Source organism: Somniosus microcephalus, chromosome 12 (assembly GCF_052327205.1).
Source record: "Somniosus microcephalus isolate GS21.2 chromosome 12, FLI_Smic_1.0, whole genome shotgun sequence".
Classification (NCBI taxonomy): Eukaryota; Metazoa; Chordata; class Chondrichthyes; order Squaliformes; family Somniosidae; genus Somniosus; species Somniosus microcephalus.
In genome coordinates, this window is record NC_140998.1 from 29,105,056 (window position 1) to 29,123,495 (window position 18,440).

An 18,440-nucleotide genomic window follows, 5' to 3' on the forward strand; every position below is an offset into this window, starting at 1 on the left:
TGTAAAGTGCCCAATCGAAAGATGAGGTGATGTTCCTCGAGCTTACGTTGAGCTTCATTAGAACAATGTGATAGCCCGAGGACAGAGAGATCAGAGTGGGAGTGAAGCGGTGAATTAAAGTGACAGGCGACGGAAGCTCAGGGTCACACTTACGGACTGAACGGAGGTGTTCCGCGAAGCGGTCGCCCAATCTGCGTTTGGTCTCCCCAATGTAGAGGAGACCGCATCGTGAGCAGCGAATACAATATATTAAATTGCAAGAAGTACAAGTAAATCGCTGTTTCACCTGGAAGGGGTGTTTGGGGCCCTGGACCGTGGGAAGGGAGGAGGTAAAAGGGCATGCGTTGCATCTCCTGCGCTTGCATGGGAAGGTGCCAGGTGAAGGAGAAGGGCTGTTGGGGGTGATTGAGGAGTGGACCAGGGTGTCGCGGAGGGAGCGGTCCCTTCGGAATGCAGAAAGGGGAGGTGAGGGGAAGATGTGTTTGGTGGTGGGATCACGTTGGAGGCGGTGGAAATGGCGGAGGATGATCCGTTGAATGTGGAGGCTGGTGGGGTGAAAGGTGAGGACATGGGGAACCCTATCGTGGTTCTGGGAGGGAGGGGAAGGGGTGAGAACAGAAGTGCGGGAAATAGAACGGACACGGTCAAGGGCCGTGTCAACCACGGTAGAGGGGAATCTTCGGTTGAGGAAAAAGGAACACATGTCGGAAGCACTAGTATGGAAGGTGGCATCATCAGAACAGACGCGGTGGAGACGGAGAAACTGGGAGAATGGAATAAAGTCCTTACAGGAAGCGGGATGGGAGGAAGTGTAGTCCAGGTAGCTGTGGGAGTCGGTGAGCTTGTAGTGGATGTTTGTCGAAAGCCAATCACCAGAAATGGAGACGGAGAAGTCAAGGAAGGGAAGGGAAGAGTCAGAGATGGACCATGTGAAGGTGAGGGAAGAGTGGAAATTGGAAGTAAAGTGAATGAACTTATCTAGTTCAGGGCAAGAGCAGGAAACGGCACCAATACAGTCATCGATGTACCGGAAAAAGAGGTGAGGGAGGGGACCTGAGTAGGACTGGAACAAAGAATGTTCCACATATCTCATGAAAAGGCAGGCATAGCTAGGGCCCATGCGGGTTCCCATAGCAACACCTTTAATTTGGAGGAAGTGAGTGGAGTCAAAGGAGAAGTTGTTCAATGTGAGAACAAGTTCAGCCAGGCGGAGGAGGGTAGTGGTGGATGGGGACTGGTTGGGCCTCTGTTCAAGGAAGAAACGGAGCGCCCGAAGGCCGTTCTGGTGGGGGATGGAGGTGTAGAGGGATTGGACATCCATAATGAAAAGGAGACGGTTGGGGCCAGGAAACTGGAAACTGTTAAAGTGACGGAGGGCGTCAGAAGAGTCGCGAATGTAGGTGGGAAGAGACTGGACAAGGGGAGAAAAAAGAGTCGAGATAGGAAGAGATAAGTTCCGTGGGGCAAGAACAGGCTGAAATGATGGGTCTACCGGGGCAGTCCTGTTTGTGGATCTTGGGAAGGAGGTAGAAGCGGGCTGTGCGGGGTTGGGGACTATGAGGTTGGCGGCCATGGAGGGAAGATCTCCAGAGGAGATGAGGTCAGTGACACACTTTGAAACAATGGCTTGATGTTTGCTTGTGGGGTCATGGTCCAGGCGGAGGAGGAGGTATTGGGAGAGTTGGCATTCAGCTTCCGCACGGTAGAGGTCGGTTCGCCAAACAACAACAGCACCACCCTTAGCAGCAGGTTTAATGATAATGTTAGGGTTGGATCAGAGAGAACGGAGTGCTGCAAGTTCAGAGGGAGGTAGGTTGGAGTGAGAGAGGGGAGCAGAGAAATGGGGACGGCCGATGTCACGTCGGCAGTTAGCAATGAAAAGATCTAGAGAGGGTAACAGGCCAGAGGGAGGGGTCCAAGTAGAATGAGAATTTAGAAAGCGGGAGAAAGGATCAGCCGTGCGGGATGAAGACTCCTGGCCAGAGAAGTGGGCATGGAGATGAAGGCGACGGAAGAAGAGCTCAGCATCGTGCCGAGCTCGAAATTCATTCAGATGGGGGTGTAAGGGGATGAAGCTCAGGCCTTTGCTGAGGACTGATCATTCGGGGTCAGAGAAGGAAAGGTCAGAGGGGATAATGAAAACACGGCAGGGGGTGAGATTGGAAGAAGGGATGGGATCAGAGGAAAGTAACGGGGATGAAGGTTCTGGGGGGGCGTTGGTGTCCACGAGTTGATGAAGCTTGTGATCCTTGACATCAGAAAGGAAGAAAAAAAGTTTTTTGTTGAAGCGTCAGATGAGTCGAAGGATGAAATGGAACTGTGGACCCGGACAGCTTTGAAATAGAGTGCGTCGGTGCTGCTGAAGTTTAGGGTCAGATTTTTTTTCTGGTTAAATAAAAACTTAGGCCCCAAAATTCTGAGTGCTGCAATCTGCCATTGGAAGTATAGTGGGGTGGGACTTCCACCTGCTCTCTGGCCCCATTGGAAATCCAAGGGTTCAATTATTATTATATAATATTGCTGGACAAGACAAAGGTCTGAGTCCCGCCAGTAATTGGTAAGCTGTGCCTGGGAGAGTGGAATAGTCCTTCTGAAAGTACAGCTAGAGGATTTAAAGTTGGACTGCTCTTAAAGCAGAATCAGCATGCAGGAAGGCAAAGCTATGGTGCCAACAGGGCAGAGGAACACTAGAAAGCGGCACAAGGGGAGTGGACAGCAGTGAAACGCAGTTACTTTTCAGTTATGAAGTTCCAGAAATCTCAATTGCTTTTTGTTGAAGATGAAATATTGATGATGATCATGATTGCTTTGTTGGAAACTTAAAAGTTGCACGGGAATGGGAAAAGATGTTTTTGGACTTTGGACCCTCGTGGGACTTCTGCTTTTAATGATGAGCACTTAATGAGTATTCTGAGGGGTTTTATATTTAAATGATGTGAAGCATCCTGGTTATTACAGATGTTGTATAGTTATATAGTAAGATATTACTGTAAGTCTCTGATTAGTTTGTCTTGCAGCTTGTTCCCAGCAGCTGATTGCGACACTGTTGTTTCCTCATGTCCAAGTTTCTCTGTCTCAGAGGATTTGGCTTCTGGCTCTGTCAACCTTCTCAGGACTCCGAATTTCCAGTCCTTTTCGAAGAGCAAAATTGGAAGGCCACTACAATTTTCTGGAGAACACTGGGAGCATATTGGGGGAAGCTCCCAGACCTATCTGTATCTTTTCTTCAGCGTGCCAATGGTTTGTTTGATTTCAGTTCGAGTGAGGATATAAGCCTTGTTGTAGTATTCCTCCATCTCACTTGTGGTCTTTCTTAGTGATGTTAGAAGTCATGTAGTATTGGGTAGCCCTGGTCTTCAAGAAGCTAGACATGCCTTCCTCTTGGACACACGAATCTCCATCAAAGACGGACACCTCAGCACTTCACTCTACCGCAAGCCCACGGACAACCTCACGATGCTTCACTTCTCCAGCTTCCACCCTAACCACGTTAAAGAAGCCATCCCCTATGGACAAGCCCTGCGAATACACAGGATCTGCTCAGACGAGGAGGAACACGATGGACACCTACAGACACTGAAAGACGCCCTTGTAAGAACGGGATATGACGCTCGACTCGTCGATCGACAGTTCCGACGGGCCACAGCGAAAAATCGCATAGACCTCCTCAGAAGACAAACACGGGACACAACCAACAGAGTACCCTTCGTCGTCCAGTACTTCCCCGGAGCGGAGAAACTACGCCATGTTCTTCGCAGCCTTCAACATGTCATCGATGACGACGAACACCTCGCTAAGGCCATCCCCACGCCTCCACTACTCGCTTTCAAACAGCCGCCTAACCTCAAACAGACCATCGTTCGCAGCAAATTACCCAGCTTTCAGGAGAACAGCGACCACGACACCACACACCCCTGCCACAGCAACCTCTGCAAGACATGCCAGATCATCAACACAGATACCATCATCACACGTGAGGACACCACCCACCAGGTACATGGTACATACTCATGTGACTCGGCCAACGTTGTCTACCTCATACGTTGCAGGAAAGGATGCCCCGGAGCATGGTACATCGGCGAGACCATGCAGACACTGCGACAACGGATGAACGGACACTGCGCAACAATCACCAGGCAGGAGTGTTCCCTCCCAGTCGGGGAACACTTCAGCAGTCAAGGACATTCAGCCTCCGATCTTCGGGTAAGCATTCTCCAAGGTGGCCTTCGAGACACACGACAACGCAAAATCGTCGAGCAGAAACTGATAGCCAAGTTCCGCACTCATGAGGACGGCCTCAACCGAGATCTTGGGTTCATGTCACGCTACATGTAACCCCACCTGATGCAGGGTCATCCAGACTCGAGTCGACATTGGCCTGTTCTCTCTACACAGATGCGGCCGGACCTGCTGTGATTTCCAGCCAAAAAAAATGTTTTTTGTCTGTTTTTTTGTTTTTCATACAGACCCCAGCATCTGCAATATTTGACCCCTTGTGACCCCACCTCATTGTTCTTTGATGTAATGTTTCCCTGACTGACCTGTTTGGACACCATTCACACCTTTGACTGCTGTGATTATCTCTCTGCCGAGGTGTGACAAATGGCAGTTGGAAAGGTTACCTGTAAACATCTGACATGATTCTCTGACTATATAAGCTGTGTCTTTATGCATTTCTCCACTTCACCTGAAGAAGGAGCAGCGCTCCGAAAGCTTGTGATTTCAAATAAAGCTGTTGGACTATAACCTGGTGTTGTGTGACTTCTTACATTTGCCTTCCTCTTGATAGTGAAAGAGTGTGGCAACACTGGACTACTATAGGATGAAAGGATCATAAAGGCTCCCTGCATAGTGGGCACTGATGTGGAGAAAACTGCACCTTTAGTTATACACTAATTGTACATAATGCTGCGGTACAGAGGGATCTCGGGGTCCTCGTACATGAAACACAAAAAGTTAGCATGCAGATACAGCAAGTAATTAGGAAGGCAAATGGAATGTTGGACTTTATTGCAAGGGGGATGGAGTATAAAAGTAGGGAAGTCTTGCTACAACTGTGCAGGGCATTGGTGAGACCACACCTGGAGTACTGCGTGCAGTTTTGGTCTCGTTATTTAAGGAGGGATATGCTTGCATTGGAGGCAGTTCAGAGAAGGTTCACTAGGTTAATTCCAGAGATGAAGGGGTTGTCTTATGAAGAAAGGTTGAGCAGGTTGGGCCTATACTCATTGGAGTTTAGAAGAATGAGGTGTGATCTTATTGAAACATGTAAGATTCTGAGGGGACTTGACAGGGTGGATGCTGAGAGGATGTTTCCCCTCGTGGGGGAATCTAGAACTCGGGGGCACAGTTTCAGGATAAGGGGTCGCCCATTTAAAATGGAGATGAGGAGGGATTTCTTCTCTCAGAGGGTCGTGAATCTTTAGAATTCCCTACCCCAGAGAGCCGTGGAGGCGGAGTCATTGAATATATTGAAGGCGGAGATAGACATATATTTGAGTTACAGGGGAGTCAAGGGTTATGGCGAGCAGGCGGGAAAGTGGCGTTGAGGCCAAGATCAGATCAGCCATGATTTCATTGAATGGTGGGGCAGGCTCGAGGGGCCGAATGGCCTACTCCTGCTCCTATTTCTTTTATTCTTATAATTGGAGTGAAATCCCTTTTGGTTCACATAGTTGACAGCCGGGTCTCATGAGTGCAGGCTATGGGCTCGATTTTCCAAGCCCCGAGGAGGCGGGCATGGAGGCGGGACAGCACGTAAAATCGGAGAAATTGGGGGCGGGTGGCAAACCCTTCCCCATCCCGCCTCCGTGCCCTTTTGCCAGGAGGCGGGAAGATGTGTAGCTTTGGGTCCCGTCTCCTGGAGGCGGGAGAGGCTTTTAATTCTTTTAACTGCCTGTTAACAGGTAGTTAACAGGCAGAAAAAAGGATTAGTGCCATTTTACCTTCACAGGTGAAGGCTTCCTGACCTCGGAGAACCCCGCCGGGTTGGAGGAGACGTGGAGGAGGTCTGCGGCGGTCGGAGGCACCTGGAAGTAAGGTGTAGAGGTGAGTGATGGTTACAAGCGTGGAGTGGTAAGTATGCAAGGTGAGTGATAAGTTTAAAAAAGTGTTCACTTACCTTTTTTTATTTCTGTAGCCTTTAGCCATGCTGGATCAGGAGAGCGGACATCCACCATGTCAATTTCAGGTAATGGCTGATGGACCCTCCGATCCATCAGACATCTGAAATTTACTTTTTTACAATGGTTTTTCAGTCCTCACCACACAAACTAATCAAACTCAAGAGAATGTCAGTGTTTGACAGCTTCACAGAGCTGTCAAACACTGTCATTTCTTCTTTCAAGACGTCTTGACAGATAGCATGTCTGACGTTGACGTGATCTGTCAGTGACTTCTTCCCTAATTGGCTTGCTGAGCCCGCCGGGCGGGTTTAACAAGCTCAATCAGGGGAAAATCCCTCTGAATGGTCAGGCGAGGATGGAGGCGGGACATTGACACGACAAGCAGCAGCCCCGTTTCCAACTCGCCTCCATTGACAAAATCCAGCCCTATAGCTCAGAGCACTTTTGCGATCTAACAAAGGTTAATGGCCTAGATTCATTGTATTTCTTCTGCTCCAAATGCAATGAACTGAGCTCACCTGCCAAAACAGGACATTGATGACTTGCTTTATGCAAATTGCTTTACAGTAAATTGTCCTGGAAAAAGGTGCTTGCTGCCCTTTGGCCAGGAAATTAAGTGCTGTAGTGATCGTCTGAGTCACAATAAGAGCTGTCCTAGTTCTTAAGGAAGTTTCCGGATCTTCTTGTAGAATGGAGCAAAGCTCCTCCAGGGCTCATGGTCTAAACCACACCCTCATTATACATCACTCCACAGATATATTCATATATTCAAATAAGATCCTTGAGTTTATACCCCCTCAGGGCTGGGTATTTACAAGAGGGTCAGTATCTCTTCCAGTGCTGCTGAATGATGCCTGGCCACTTGAGTTCACTACTGTTTCTCATTCAACTCACGTATCTATCTATCTCTCTATCTATCTATCTATCTATCAAGCGGTACTTCTGTCCTTCTGTCTGTCCAGCTATACACTCTCACGTTATAGAGCGTACCTACATGTGCCTTACATCAAAAAAAAGCTTACGATTCCAGAACGGTCATAAGTGTATTTACTTTTCGGTCGGACAAAAATTGCGCGCACGGTATCCAAAAAACGTTCAAAATTCCGCTCATTATCCATTCATTAGCATCGAGTGACGTGAAAGTCGACCAATCGTACAGTCGAGCGACCCGATGGTCGATCAATTGCTGCGTCATGGGGGCGGGTTCATTGCGTGTGCGGGCCATCCTACAGTTGAGTGACGTGCCGATTTACCAATCCTACAGTTCAGTGACCTGATGGTTGACCAATCGGTGCGTCACATTGCGTGTGTGGGCGGGCCTAATCGTTCTGACCCGAGCTGAGCTGCCACCATCTTGATTCCTCCCTTGATTTTTTTTCCCCAGTTTGTCTGTGTGTGGAGGGCATTTTATCCACCACAAATTTGGTACTTAGGAGCCCAACTAACTCATTATATAATTTGTGTGTAATAAATGAGTCCATTATCTGTTTCATTTCTCCAGGTCTGCTGCCTGCAGGCCTCAGGCCTTGAAGCCGGGGCCTCTCCTTGCCAGCCACGCCCGAGCTACGCACCGGCCGTCACGCTGGGCCCGATTCCGAACCAGCGGCCAGCCATCTTGGTAAAGGCTGGCTGGGCTCACTGCAAACTGCTTGCGCTTGATTCGCGCTCGCGCTGCACGGCGCACGCACACCTCCACACAGGGCCCACAGAGCGCGGGCAGAGGGAAGCGAGCAGGTTAGCGGTGGGGTGGGGCTCTGGAGGGGAGGGGGAGGGGGTAGCGGGAAGGGGGAGCGGAGAGGGTTACCTCGGCAACCGGGCTCGGCCAGCCGCAATCGGCCGTCTCAAGCCGCTCAGGCCCAGGCCTGGTCCCGGAGATCAGGAGGGCGGAGAGGGGAGGAGGGTTACCCCGGCAACTGGGCCTGGCCAGCTGCAATCGGCCGTCTCAAGCCGCCTCAGGCCCGGCCTGGGGAGGGGAGGGCGGGGGGGCGGGGCTCAGGAGGGCGGGGCTCTGGAGGGCGGGGGGCGGGGCTCGGGCTGACGGGGCGCTGCGCTCGACTGGGCCATGTCAGTGCGTGGGGCGGCACGGAGCTCCGCGGAGCCATTGCCGGCGCTGGCCTCCGGTGCTTTGTGGCCTGTGGCCGAATGGCAGCTCCGGAGCTCGGGCTGACCGGGGTGCTGCACTAGGCTGGGCCATGTCAGTGCGGGTGCCCCAGGGCCTAGCCTTCTCCAACCGCCGCCGGCAGCGCAACTCTCAACACTGGCAGAGGGGAGAGGGTCTGCTGGCTCCCCCCGTTCCTTTCTCCCCCCCTTCCCCCCCTCACCCCTTCCCCCCCACTCCCCCTCCTCCTCCCCCCTCCCCCGCCCCTCGCTCTCTCTTCCCCCCCAGTCGCGCTCTCTTCCCCCCAGTCGCTCTCTCTCTTCCCCCCAGTCGCTCTCTCTCTTCCCCCCAGTCGCTCTCTCTCTTCCCCCCAGTCGCGCTCTCTCTTCCCCCCAGTCGCTCTCTCTCTTCCCCCCAGTCGCTCTCTCTCTTCCCCCCAGTCGCTCTCTCTCTTCCCCCCAGTCGCTCTCTCTCTTCCCCCCAGTCGCTCTCTCTCTTCCCCCCAGTCGCTCTCTCTCTCTCTTCTCTCCCCAGTCTCTCTCTCTCTCTCTCTTCTCTCCCCAGTCTCTCTCTCTCTTCCCTCCCCAGTCTCTCTCTCTCTTCCCTCCCCAGTCTCTCTCTCTCTCTTCTCTCTCCAGTCTCTCTCTCTCTCTCTCTCTCTTCTCTCTCTCTCTTCTCTCCCCAGTCTCTCTCTCTCTCTCTTCTCCCCCCAGTCGCTCTCTCTCTTCCCCCCCAGTCGCTCTCTCTCTTCCCCCCCCAGTCGCGCTCTCTCTTCCCCCCAGTCGCTCTCTCTCTTCCCCCCCAGTCGCTCTCTCTCTTCCCCCCAGTCGCTCTCTCTCTTCTCCCCAGTCGCTCTCTCTCTTCCCCCCAGTCGCTCTCTCTCTTCCCCCCAGTCGCTCTCCCTCTTCCCCCCAGTCGCTCACCCTCTTCCCCCCAGTCGCGCTCTCTCTCTTCCCCCCAGTCGCTCTCTCCCTTCCCCCCAGTCGCTCTCTCTCTTCCCCCCAGTCGCTCTCTCTCTTCCCCCCAGTCGCTCTCTCTCTTCCCCCCAGTCGCTCTCTCTCTCTCTTCCAACAACAACATGCCCTCCAAAAAGCCTCAGCACCGCCGGGCACTCCAGCTTATATATAAAAAAAGAGTTTGTCTGTCTGTCTGTCTGTCCGGCTATACAATCAAAAGTTATAGAGCGTACCTTCACGCATGTTATATCAAAAGAAAGCTTATCATTAAGGGAATCTCATAGGCATATTTACTTTTTGGTCAGACAAAGATTGTTCGGACAGTATACAAAAAACGTTGAAAAATCCTCAAAACTCCGCTAATTAGCGGTTGACCAATCCTACCTCTCATTAGCGTTGAGTGACGTGCTGGTTGACCAATCCTACAGTTCAGTGACCTGATGGTTGACCAATTGGTGCGTCACGGGCGGGACCTAATCCTCCAGTCTCCCCAAACTTCGCCACCATTTTTTTCATCCCCACAGACAGCCAAACAAACCCCCACATTGCGGCTCCGGGAGCGGCAGGTGAGTTTACACACAGCGGGCAGTGGAGCGGCAGCGGCCGGCCGTCAACCATGCCACCCGCGGGGGAGCTCAGCTGGGGTCCGTCTCGGCCCGAGAGCCCGGCCGGGCCTGAAGCGCTCGGCCCCGCACGGCCGGTATTACAACGGCACCGGGCCTCATGCGCTACGCAGCGAGAGGGGAGCGAGGGACAGAGAGGGGGGGAGGGAGGGAGAGGAGAGGGGGAGCGGGAGGGACAGAGAGAGGGGACAGACAGGGGCAGGGAGACCGCGCGGCCCAAAATTGCCCTGGCAATGCCGGGCACCCCTAGCTAGTATATCATAAAGAGGAGCATGTAGTTCAGGAAATCCATACTGCAATGTAATAGTATACTTAGGAAAATTTCATAAACAAAAAAGAGTCTTGGGGAAGACTTCCAAATGAAGCTAAGAGTCTCAAAGTTGAAGAACAAACAAATGTGACACAAGCTCGAGCCAAAGTAAAGTTATGAGTTCCTATGTAACAGCACAATGAAACAGAGGAATTCAGTTTTTTGATTCCAGCATTAGCCTCAACCTTGCTCAGATGTTGTTCAAATTCACTCCTATTTTATAATAGCATAAGTTAGATGGGCAGTTCTTAGGGTATAAATTATAGAATTTAAGACTTAGGACGTTATCCTGCCCTGAACTCATCATTTGAAAATCCAATTTAAGTTCCAAATTCTGCCCCCACTCCCCAGATAGATTCACCAGATTTACATCAGAATTTTGGGATCGTGGAGTTCAACTAAGCCAGTTTTTTGCTTTGCCACTAAATTGGAGGAGTTAAAACCCTTTAGCAATTCAGATTTGGCCTGGATGTGTCTTGGATTTCAAAAAAAGACCAGCCATTCTACCCTATTACTCTTGATTCATACATTACAGCAGTGACTACACTTCTAAAATACTTCATTGGCTGTAAAGCGCATTGGGACGTCCTGAGATCGTGAAAGGTGCTATAGAAATGCAAGTTCTTCTCCTTGGTTGTTATTTTCAATGTTGGTATTGCAGTATCTTTCACAGCAACTGTATTTGATGTGCGATTTTTCAGCACATCCAAACACTAATACTCCATTTACATTTACATGACTGGCACAGATTCAATTTGCATCCTGCTGATGCTAACTAACTCCCGCTGTTACAAATCATAATATGTTTCGATGCAAGAAGCCAGCAACTGGAATGCACAGCAAATAATGTTTATTTTTGGATCTGTATGTACACTCAGTAATCTTACAACATAATCTGTCAATCTGCCTGATTGGGTCATGAGCAAAGAACAATGATCTGCCTGTCCTGCTGCAATGCATTATAGGGCAAACAATATATTTCACTGGTACCATACACTTTACATTACTCATTAGCTACTTTGCTTCGGAGCACATACAAATCCATGTTATAATTGGATTAGAACATGGATTTGTATTTTTTAAAAACTTGACAACAACTTGATTCAGTCCCAACTAGTTTGGTACAAAACAGAATTAATAGCTGGCACGCATACAGGGTAAACTAGCAGAGTATAAGAGGTGAATGAAAACCTAAGGGGAACATTTTTAGTTGGTGAACTTCGCCTAGTCTATATTGAAATAATATGTGTTTAGGAAAATCTCTCTTTGATGTTCCTGTTAATTACAAAAAATTAATTACATGATACTAGGGCCAATAATACGGTCCCAGCACAGCGTCAGCACTGCTCAGGCATTCTGCACACCTGTGCACAAAGGAGCTGACCTCCATAATGCACGGTCAGATCATTGGAATATTTGATGCCGCTCCCAGCGTGTAGAATATGATGCACTGGGAGCACATCAGTGTTGTTGGGGTGCAGTTAAAAGGACGGCTTGCTGCCCTTAAAGCTGGGCTTCACATTTAACAATTGAAAGCAGCTCGGAGGACATTGGAGCATTCATCAATCCTGTTACAGGAGATTCTGCAGTAAAAGGTTTAAAGGAGAAGGTCACAGAGCAAGGAAAAGTACATCTAGAGCAGGATGGATGGAGATAATGAGCCATATCAATGCAGTCTCACCTGTGATTTGAATCTGAAAATAGAAGACATTTTATGGCCGATGGAAGGTTACAAATGTAAGTGAGCACATGTGACAAATCCTTAAGAAGTTGTCTTGCCAATCTTTATGATTTCTTCTGATTGTAAACTTGGTACAGCATCACAGACAGAGAACGTAGGGCACTTTGCCAACTGTTGATCTTTGTAAATACACAGGCATGCTCAGTTTCTTCGGTTTCAATGGGCCATGTTGCCATAGCGCAATGCTAACGGTATTGGCCATTAAATGGGCCAAGTACGATGGCAGCACAAGGTTACTTACAGCTGCATGTTCACAAGCTCACATAATGCGGCTGTTGTCCTGGCCACTTTGGCATGACATCTATTCTCACAATCCTCTCTTTATATATGTTGCTTTCATATCTCCTTGCAGAAGGCGGCAGCACATAACAGGAGGCAGCACATGCAGACAGAAGGGAGATCACCAAAGCGGTGACCTCTGATCCCTTATGAGGGAGGGCTTCCAACATTATGGGCATAGCAGCACCAGATGAAATGGTGGAGGATGAATTCAAAGGTCTTCCCCCACTCATAGCTGATATCTTTTGCTTTTCATTGTCTACCTCCTTATTTACTCATTCAATTCCTCACACACAGACCCACATTGCAACATTTCAGTGGCTCACAATGCAATCTCTTGATTTCAGGGGTGCATTACTGCAAGCATTGTAAAGTATGTTTTCTGCTCCTCCAGGTGAAGCTGGCCCATTCAATTGTACAGCCCTGGCCTAGTACATCTCAGCATCCAGCACCACCTGCATCTACAGTGGCAAGCACCAGCACAGGTCTATTGACTTTGGGAAGGGGAGGGGATCTATTAGTGATTCACAGGAAGAAGCACTTGTGAAAAACTGGAACTAAAAGTGATGACAGAAAGTGCAGATAGAGTTGAGAGAGATAGAATCTGCTGGCCGAGTGGCTAGCTCGCAGCTTTCAGTTGATTAAATCTCAGAGTCTGTTTACAAATTTCTTTAGGTAGCACAATGAGCACTTTGAAGTAATTTAAGACTGTGTTACATAGCCGGAACAATTTGGGGATGTCCATGGAGGAGTCCACAACCAGAACCTGGGCAGTGCTGCATGACCACCTGACTGCACTGCAGAGCACCATGGAGAATGTGGCCCTCAGCATCAGAGCACCCATTCGCTGAGGTTCTAAGCTCAGGCACAGCTTCTCTCAGGAATGCATGGACTACTTCTATGGAGGCCTGGCTCCAATATACAGCATTCTGTGTTCTCTGGATTAGCCACATGGAGAATCAGATTGCTACACCCATTATGGTTAGAGGTAATAAAAGTTGAATTGGCTGATAGCAGAATGTGTGCTGACAGTTTGTTTGCTCTGAGGCCAGTTCAAGTTTTTTGGGGAGAAATAATGCTGATATACAATAGGGTGCATTAGGGAAAAGCTTGATTTGGCATGAGATTAAAATTAAGTGAAAATTGCTCCCCAGCAGCCTGAGCAGCTTGTAAATCAGGTCCCTTGTGGTTGGTTTATCTTCTTTGGCTTCTTGCCATCTTTCTTCTCCTAACTGCTCCATTGTTAGGCCCCTTTTCATGGAAAACTTGTGGAGAACAAATTAGGCATCTAAAGTCTTTCAGGCCTTGGCTGGGCTAGAGCTTCCCTAATCTGTACAAGCAATGGAATTGTTTTTTTAGGATGTTGAAGGTGTGTCCATTAAAACTCTGGTGGATGCATGGACCATACTTCGCCGCTCCCGAGTTCTTTGACTGTCATGAGAGCATAGCCTTGGTTTCCCCCAAAAGGCATACTTAGATTTTTCTTGTTTTTTCAAATAAGGCTGTTGTAGCACAAGTGAATCATGGGAACTGCCAGGGGAATGCATATTGGGATGTCAGCCAAGATCCTAAGCTAAGTCCTGGAGGGGGAGGAGGCAATTAGAAGCAGGTGAGCGCGGGCCTGCTGCAGCCCAATGTTTCAATCTGGAGCCATATATAGCATTCCTGCGCCTCCAGATTCCACATTTAGTTAAGTAAAAAACTGTAAACTAACATTTTGGGTGGCAGCCTTAAAGGAACTTTCATCCAAGTCATATGGTGAAAGGCTGAGGCCTCAGAACAGATCCTGGGGAACACCACTCCTTACAATCAGAGTACACGCTCGATCAGCTCCGATGGACGGGTCACATTGTCCGCATGCCCGATACAAGACTCCCAAAACAAGCACTCTACTCGGAGCTCCGACACGGCAAGAGAGCCCCAGGTGGGCAATGGAAACACTTCAAGGACACACTCAAAGCCTCCTTGAAAAAGTGCAACATCCCCACTGACACCTGGGAATCCCTGGCCCAAGACCACACAAAGTGAAGGAGGAGCATCTGGGAAGGCGCCGAACACCTCGAGTCTCTTCGCCGGGAGCTAGCAGAAGCCAAGCGCAAACAGTGGAAGGAGCGCACGTAAACTCAAGCACTCCACCCACCCGTCTCTTCAACCACCGTCTGCCCCACCTGTGACAGAGACTGTAGGTCCCGCATTGGACTCATCAGTCACCTGAGAACTCATTTTTAATGTGGAAGCAAGTCATCCTCGGTTCAGAGGGACTGCCTAAGGAAAGGAAGGACATTCCCTTTATCTCAACTCTCTGTCTTCTATCTCCCATGCAATTAGCAGCCCATGTCACAAGGTTAACTCAAATTCCAATTCAATGTCAGTCATAGAGCTGATGAAAAAACCCTGAAAATGGGAACTTGTCAGCTGGTTCATGACCAACTAGTGACTATAATCCTTGGGGGAAAGTAAGTGGGATGTTTTTGGTGCCAAGGTGGCTGTACAATGAATTGCCTAGCCGTGAAATTGGAATCAAGCCAATCCTTTTTGGCAGACTCAGTAATCCGATGCATGAAGCGGGCTGTATCCTAGAGTATAGTTGATGATTGACCAGTCAGCCTGGCTCACTATTGGAACATGGAGGGGAAGGCATGTTATTAGGGGCTTGGAATCTTCCCACTCAGCTACAGATGGCCCTGGCAAGGCAATGCCCAAAAGGTGGCTATGGCTGGGCAAACAGGGGGTAGCTTTTGGTAACATGCCTGGGATATTAAGCAGAAAACCCTGTCTAATACTGGTCTTACTTATGCTTCCATAAGATCTCACTTTGGTTTTCAAAAGTGGTAGAGTGTCACATCTCATTTTTGTTTTAAAATATCAAGTGGATGTATTTTATGAAAGATTAACAAGCACACAAGTAACAGCCATAACATATCAGTTATCGGCCCCCATTTCATTTTCTCTTGTAATTGTTCCACTCCTTTCCCCCCCCCCCCCTTTTCCTTTTGTTTCTCTCTCACACCTGGCAGCTATCTTTTGCCCTGCCAGTACACTTTACACCTAATCCCAGCCTATTACCATCTCGTCTAGCTTCTAATCTCTTTTACTTCTTTTGTTTCTTTTATTCTTTTGTCCGATCGCAGCCCTGCCGTTGTTTCTTTTCTTTCCAGTTTTGAAGAAGGGTCCAACCCGAAACGTCAACTCAAATTTCTCTCCACGGATGTTGCCTGACCTGCTGAGTTTTTCCAGCATTTTCTGTTGTTATTTTATATATTTACACAAGATGGACAAAATAATAAAAAGATCAGGGGGGTAAATTTCCAGGGGGTGGCGGGGGGTGGGGGTTCTGCTTGTCCACCGTTACTTTGGTATTAAGAGCCTAAGAAACTTAGGAAAAACAGCTGAAGATCAGGAGAGCCCCCGTAGAAATTCAACCCCGCAACTCTAAGAACTATGTTGCTTGTGAATAGCTTTTAAGGGGTACTGCTACTTTTCTTTGCATTTCTTATCACTGTGAGAGCCTACTTAATTGGCACTGTTTTTCGAAGTTCTTTCAGGAATCAGTTGTATTCAAACTGACTTTTTGTATCCCAGAAATGTGTTTCCAGGATTTCGAATATCTCACTATCAGATTTAAACAGACACTCAGCTCTGCACAAACTGAGTTCCTGTACAAACTGAACCAATCACAGCACTGTTTAAGTTGGAATTATTTTTCTCTCAAGCCTATGACTGACAACATTTGCAACACTATATTGAAATAAGCTTGGTACAAGATTCTGAACAGCAGCTTTTTTAAAAACTACTTATGCATTGTGACTGAATTCAAACGGGACCATAGACTAATTTTGTCGCCGACTCGTAGATTCACACTTGCTGCTAGAAAGGCTCCACACCAGCAGCGCAGCCTCACAAAGAGATCACTAAACATCTATGCCGCGATCGGGTCTATAAGGTGTTCTTTCATTTCCAAGAAAGAGTCCGACTTATGAAAATATGAAGCATATTTACTTTATTGGTAAAATGGCTTTCATTTAATCCCCTTCTTTTCCTTTGTAGAATACATTATAATCACATTTTTCTCATCAAAAACATTTTGTACAAAAATAAACCTTAATTTGCAGAATATCATTCTTAGGTGATGAAAACCATATTTTTATGTACTGCAAGGTGGAAACTTATTCAGTACTTAAAAGGTTCATTGGGGTTATTCCCACAATAGCTCTCTGTTTGGAGTGCTGTTGCACGTGTTTCCGTGAAAACATTCCTATAAATTTTCACTTCAATCATTTTCTAATTCACTACCTTCATTAAAACATGATGTAATCTCTCTTGAACGTCTTTGCATTATAATTAAATGTACTGGCATAGCTTTAAAGACAGTCTACATCTTGGATACAAACAGCTGTCTGCTCAGCATGAACCGTCTCATTATTACAGCAATGATGGTTACATAACCTTGTATGTGTTAGAACCTAAATCTCTGCCATTGTAATACATGCCATCCTAAACCATGTAAAGTTAATTCTATTTCCATTGCAAGGAAAAAATACTGAAATTTACCTCCACTTTTTAATTATCTGTTAAACTTTGGGAAGACCGAAGCCACCGACTTCAGCCACCGCCACAAGCTTTGCACTCTTGCAAGTTTCTTTGGCTCTTATACCAAAGTTACGGTGGACAAGCAAAACCTCCCACCCTCCGCACTGCCTTAGGTTTAACTAGACTGTTCACAGTCACTGTGTCCTACTTCCACCTCTGAAACATCGCCAGTCCCTGTCCCTGTCTCAACTCATCTGCTGCTGAAACCCTCATCCATGCCTTTGTTACCTCTAGACTTCACTATTCCAACGGTCTTCTGGCTGGCCTCCCATCATCCACTCTCCATAAACTTGAGCTCAGCCTAGACTCTGCTGCCCGTATCCTAACTCGCACCAAGTCCTGTTCACCCGTCATCCCTGCGCTCACTGATGTACATTGGTCCCCAGTCCAGTAATGCCTCAATTTTAAATTTCTCATCCTTGTGTTCAAATCCTTCCATGGCCTCGCCCCTCCCTATCTCTGTAACCTGCTCCATCCCTGCAAACCTCCAAGATCTCTGCGCTCCTCCAATTCTGGCCTCTTGTGCATCCCCGATTTTAATCGCTCCAGCTTGCCTTCAGCTGCCTAGGCCCTAAGCTCTGGAATTCCCTCCTTATACCGCTCTGCCTCTCAACCTCTCTCTTCCTTTAAGGCGCTCCTTAAAACCTAACTCTTTGACCAGGCTTTTGGTCACCTGTCCTAATATCTCCTTGGCTTGGTGTCAAATTTTGTTTGATAATGTTCCTGTGAAACGCCTTAGGACGTTTTACTATATTAAAGGCGCTATCTAAATGCAAGTTGTTGTTATTATTCGCCCCCAAGCTGACTCCTTATCCTCTCCATCACAAAGGCCACCTCTACCCCTGCCTCAGCCCATATGTTGTTGAAACTCTTATCCATGCCCTTTTAACCCCCAAACTCAATTATTCCAATGCTCTCCTACTAGCCTCCCACCTCTATACTCTGTAAACTTACAACTCATCCAAAATTCTGCTCTCTGTACTCTATCCCACACCAAGTCCCGCTCAATCATCACTCCTGTACTTGCTGACCTACATTAGCTTCCCATCCTCCAATGACTCAAATTTAAAATTCTATTCCTTGTGTTAATATCCCTCATGCCCTTGTCCCTTCCCATCACTGTAACCTCCTCCAGCTCTACAACCCCCAGTGCCCACCACCCGAATTCTCCATTTCTCTGACTCTGGCCTCATGCATCCATCCCTTCCTTCACCATTGGTGGCTTGGCTGTCAGTTGTCAAGACTCCATCCACTGAAATTCTCACCCTAAATCCCTCCAACCTCATTCTCCTCCTTTAAACCTACTTCTTTGACCAATATTTTGGTTATCCTCAGTCATTCTTGGTTATTAGACATCCTAATATCTCCTTCTTTGGTAAAGTATCCATTTTTGTCTGACTGCGTCTCTGAAGCACCTTCGTATGCTTTACTATGTTAAAGGCGTATATAAAGGCAAGGTGTTGCATACAATAATTATATGGCTCTCGTCTCTTTAAGGGATCAGATGGTGACACAAACCTGACATATTATTGTCATATGAATTTGAAAATGAGATTGCCTCGTGTATCCATTATTTTTATAGTTTAGAGTGTGGGGCCTTGTTAATGGATATGAAGGGGTGATTTGAAGCTTAAGGAGCTATTTTCTATAATGATTACGAAGCATTACATTGCATATACAGCACAGAAACAGGCCATTCTGCCCAACCAGTCCATGCC

General features: G+C 48.0%; 1 protein-coding gene across 1 annotated transcript in view; it reads right to left on the reverse strand.

Annotated features, from left to right (window-relative positions):
- LOC147109099 (latent-transforming growth factor beta-binding protein 2-like) overlaps positions 1–18,440 on the reverse strand; it is an 817,740-nt gene that overhangs the window by 223,365 nt on the left and 575,935 nt on the right. The window lies entirely within an intron of this gene.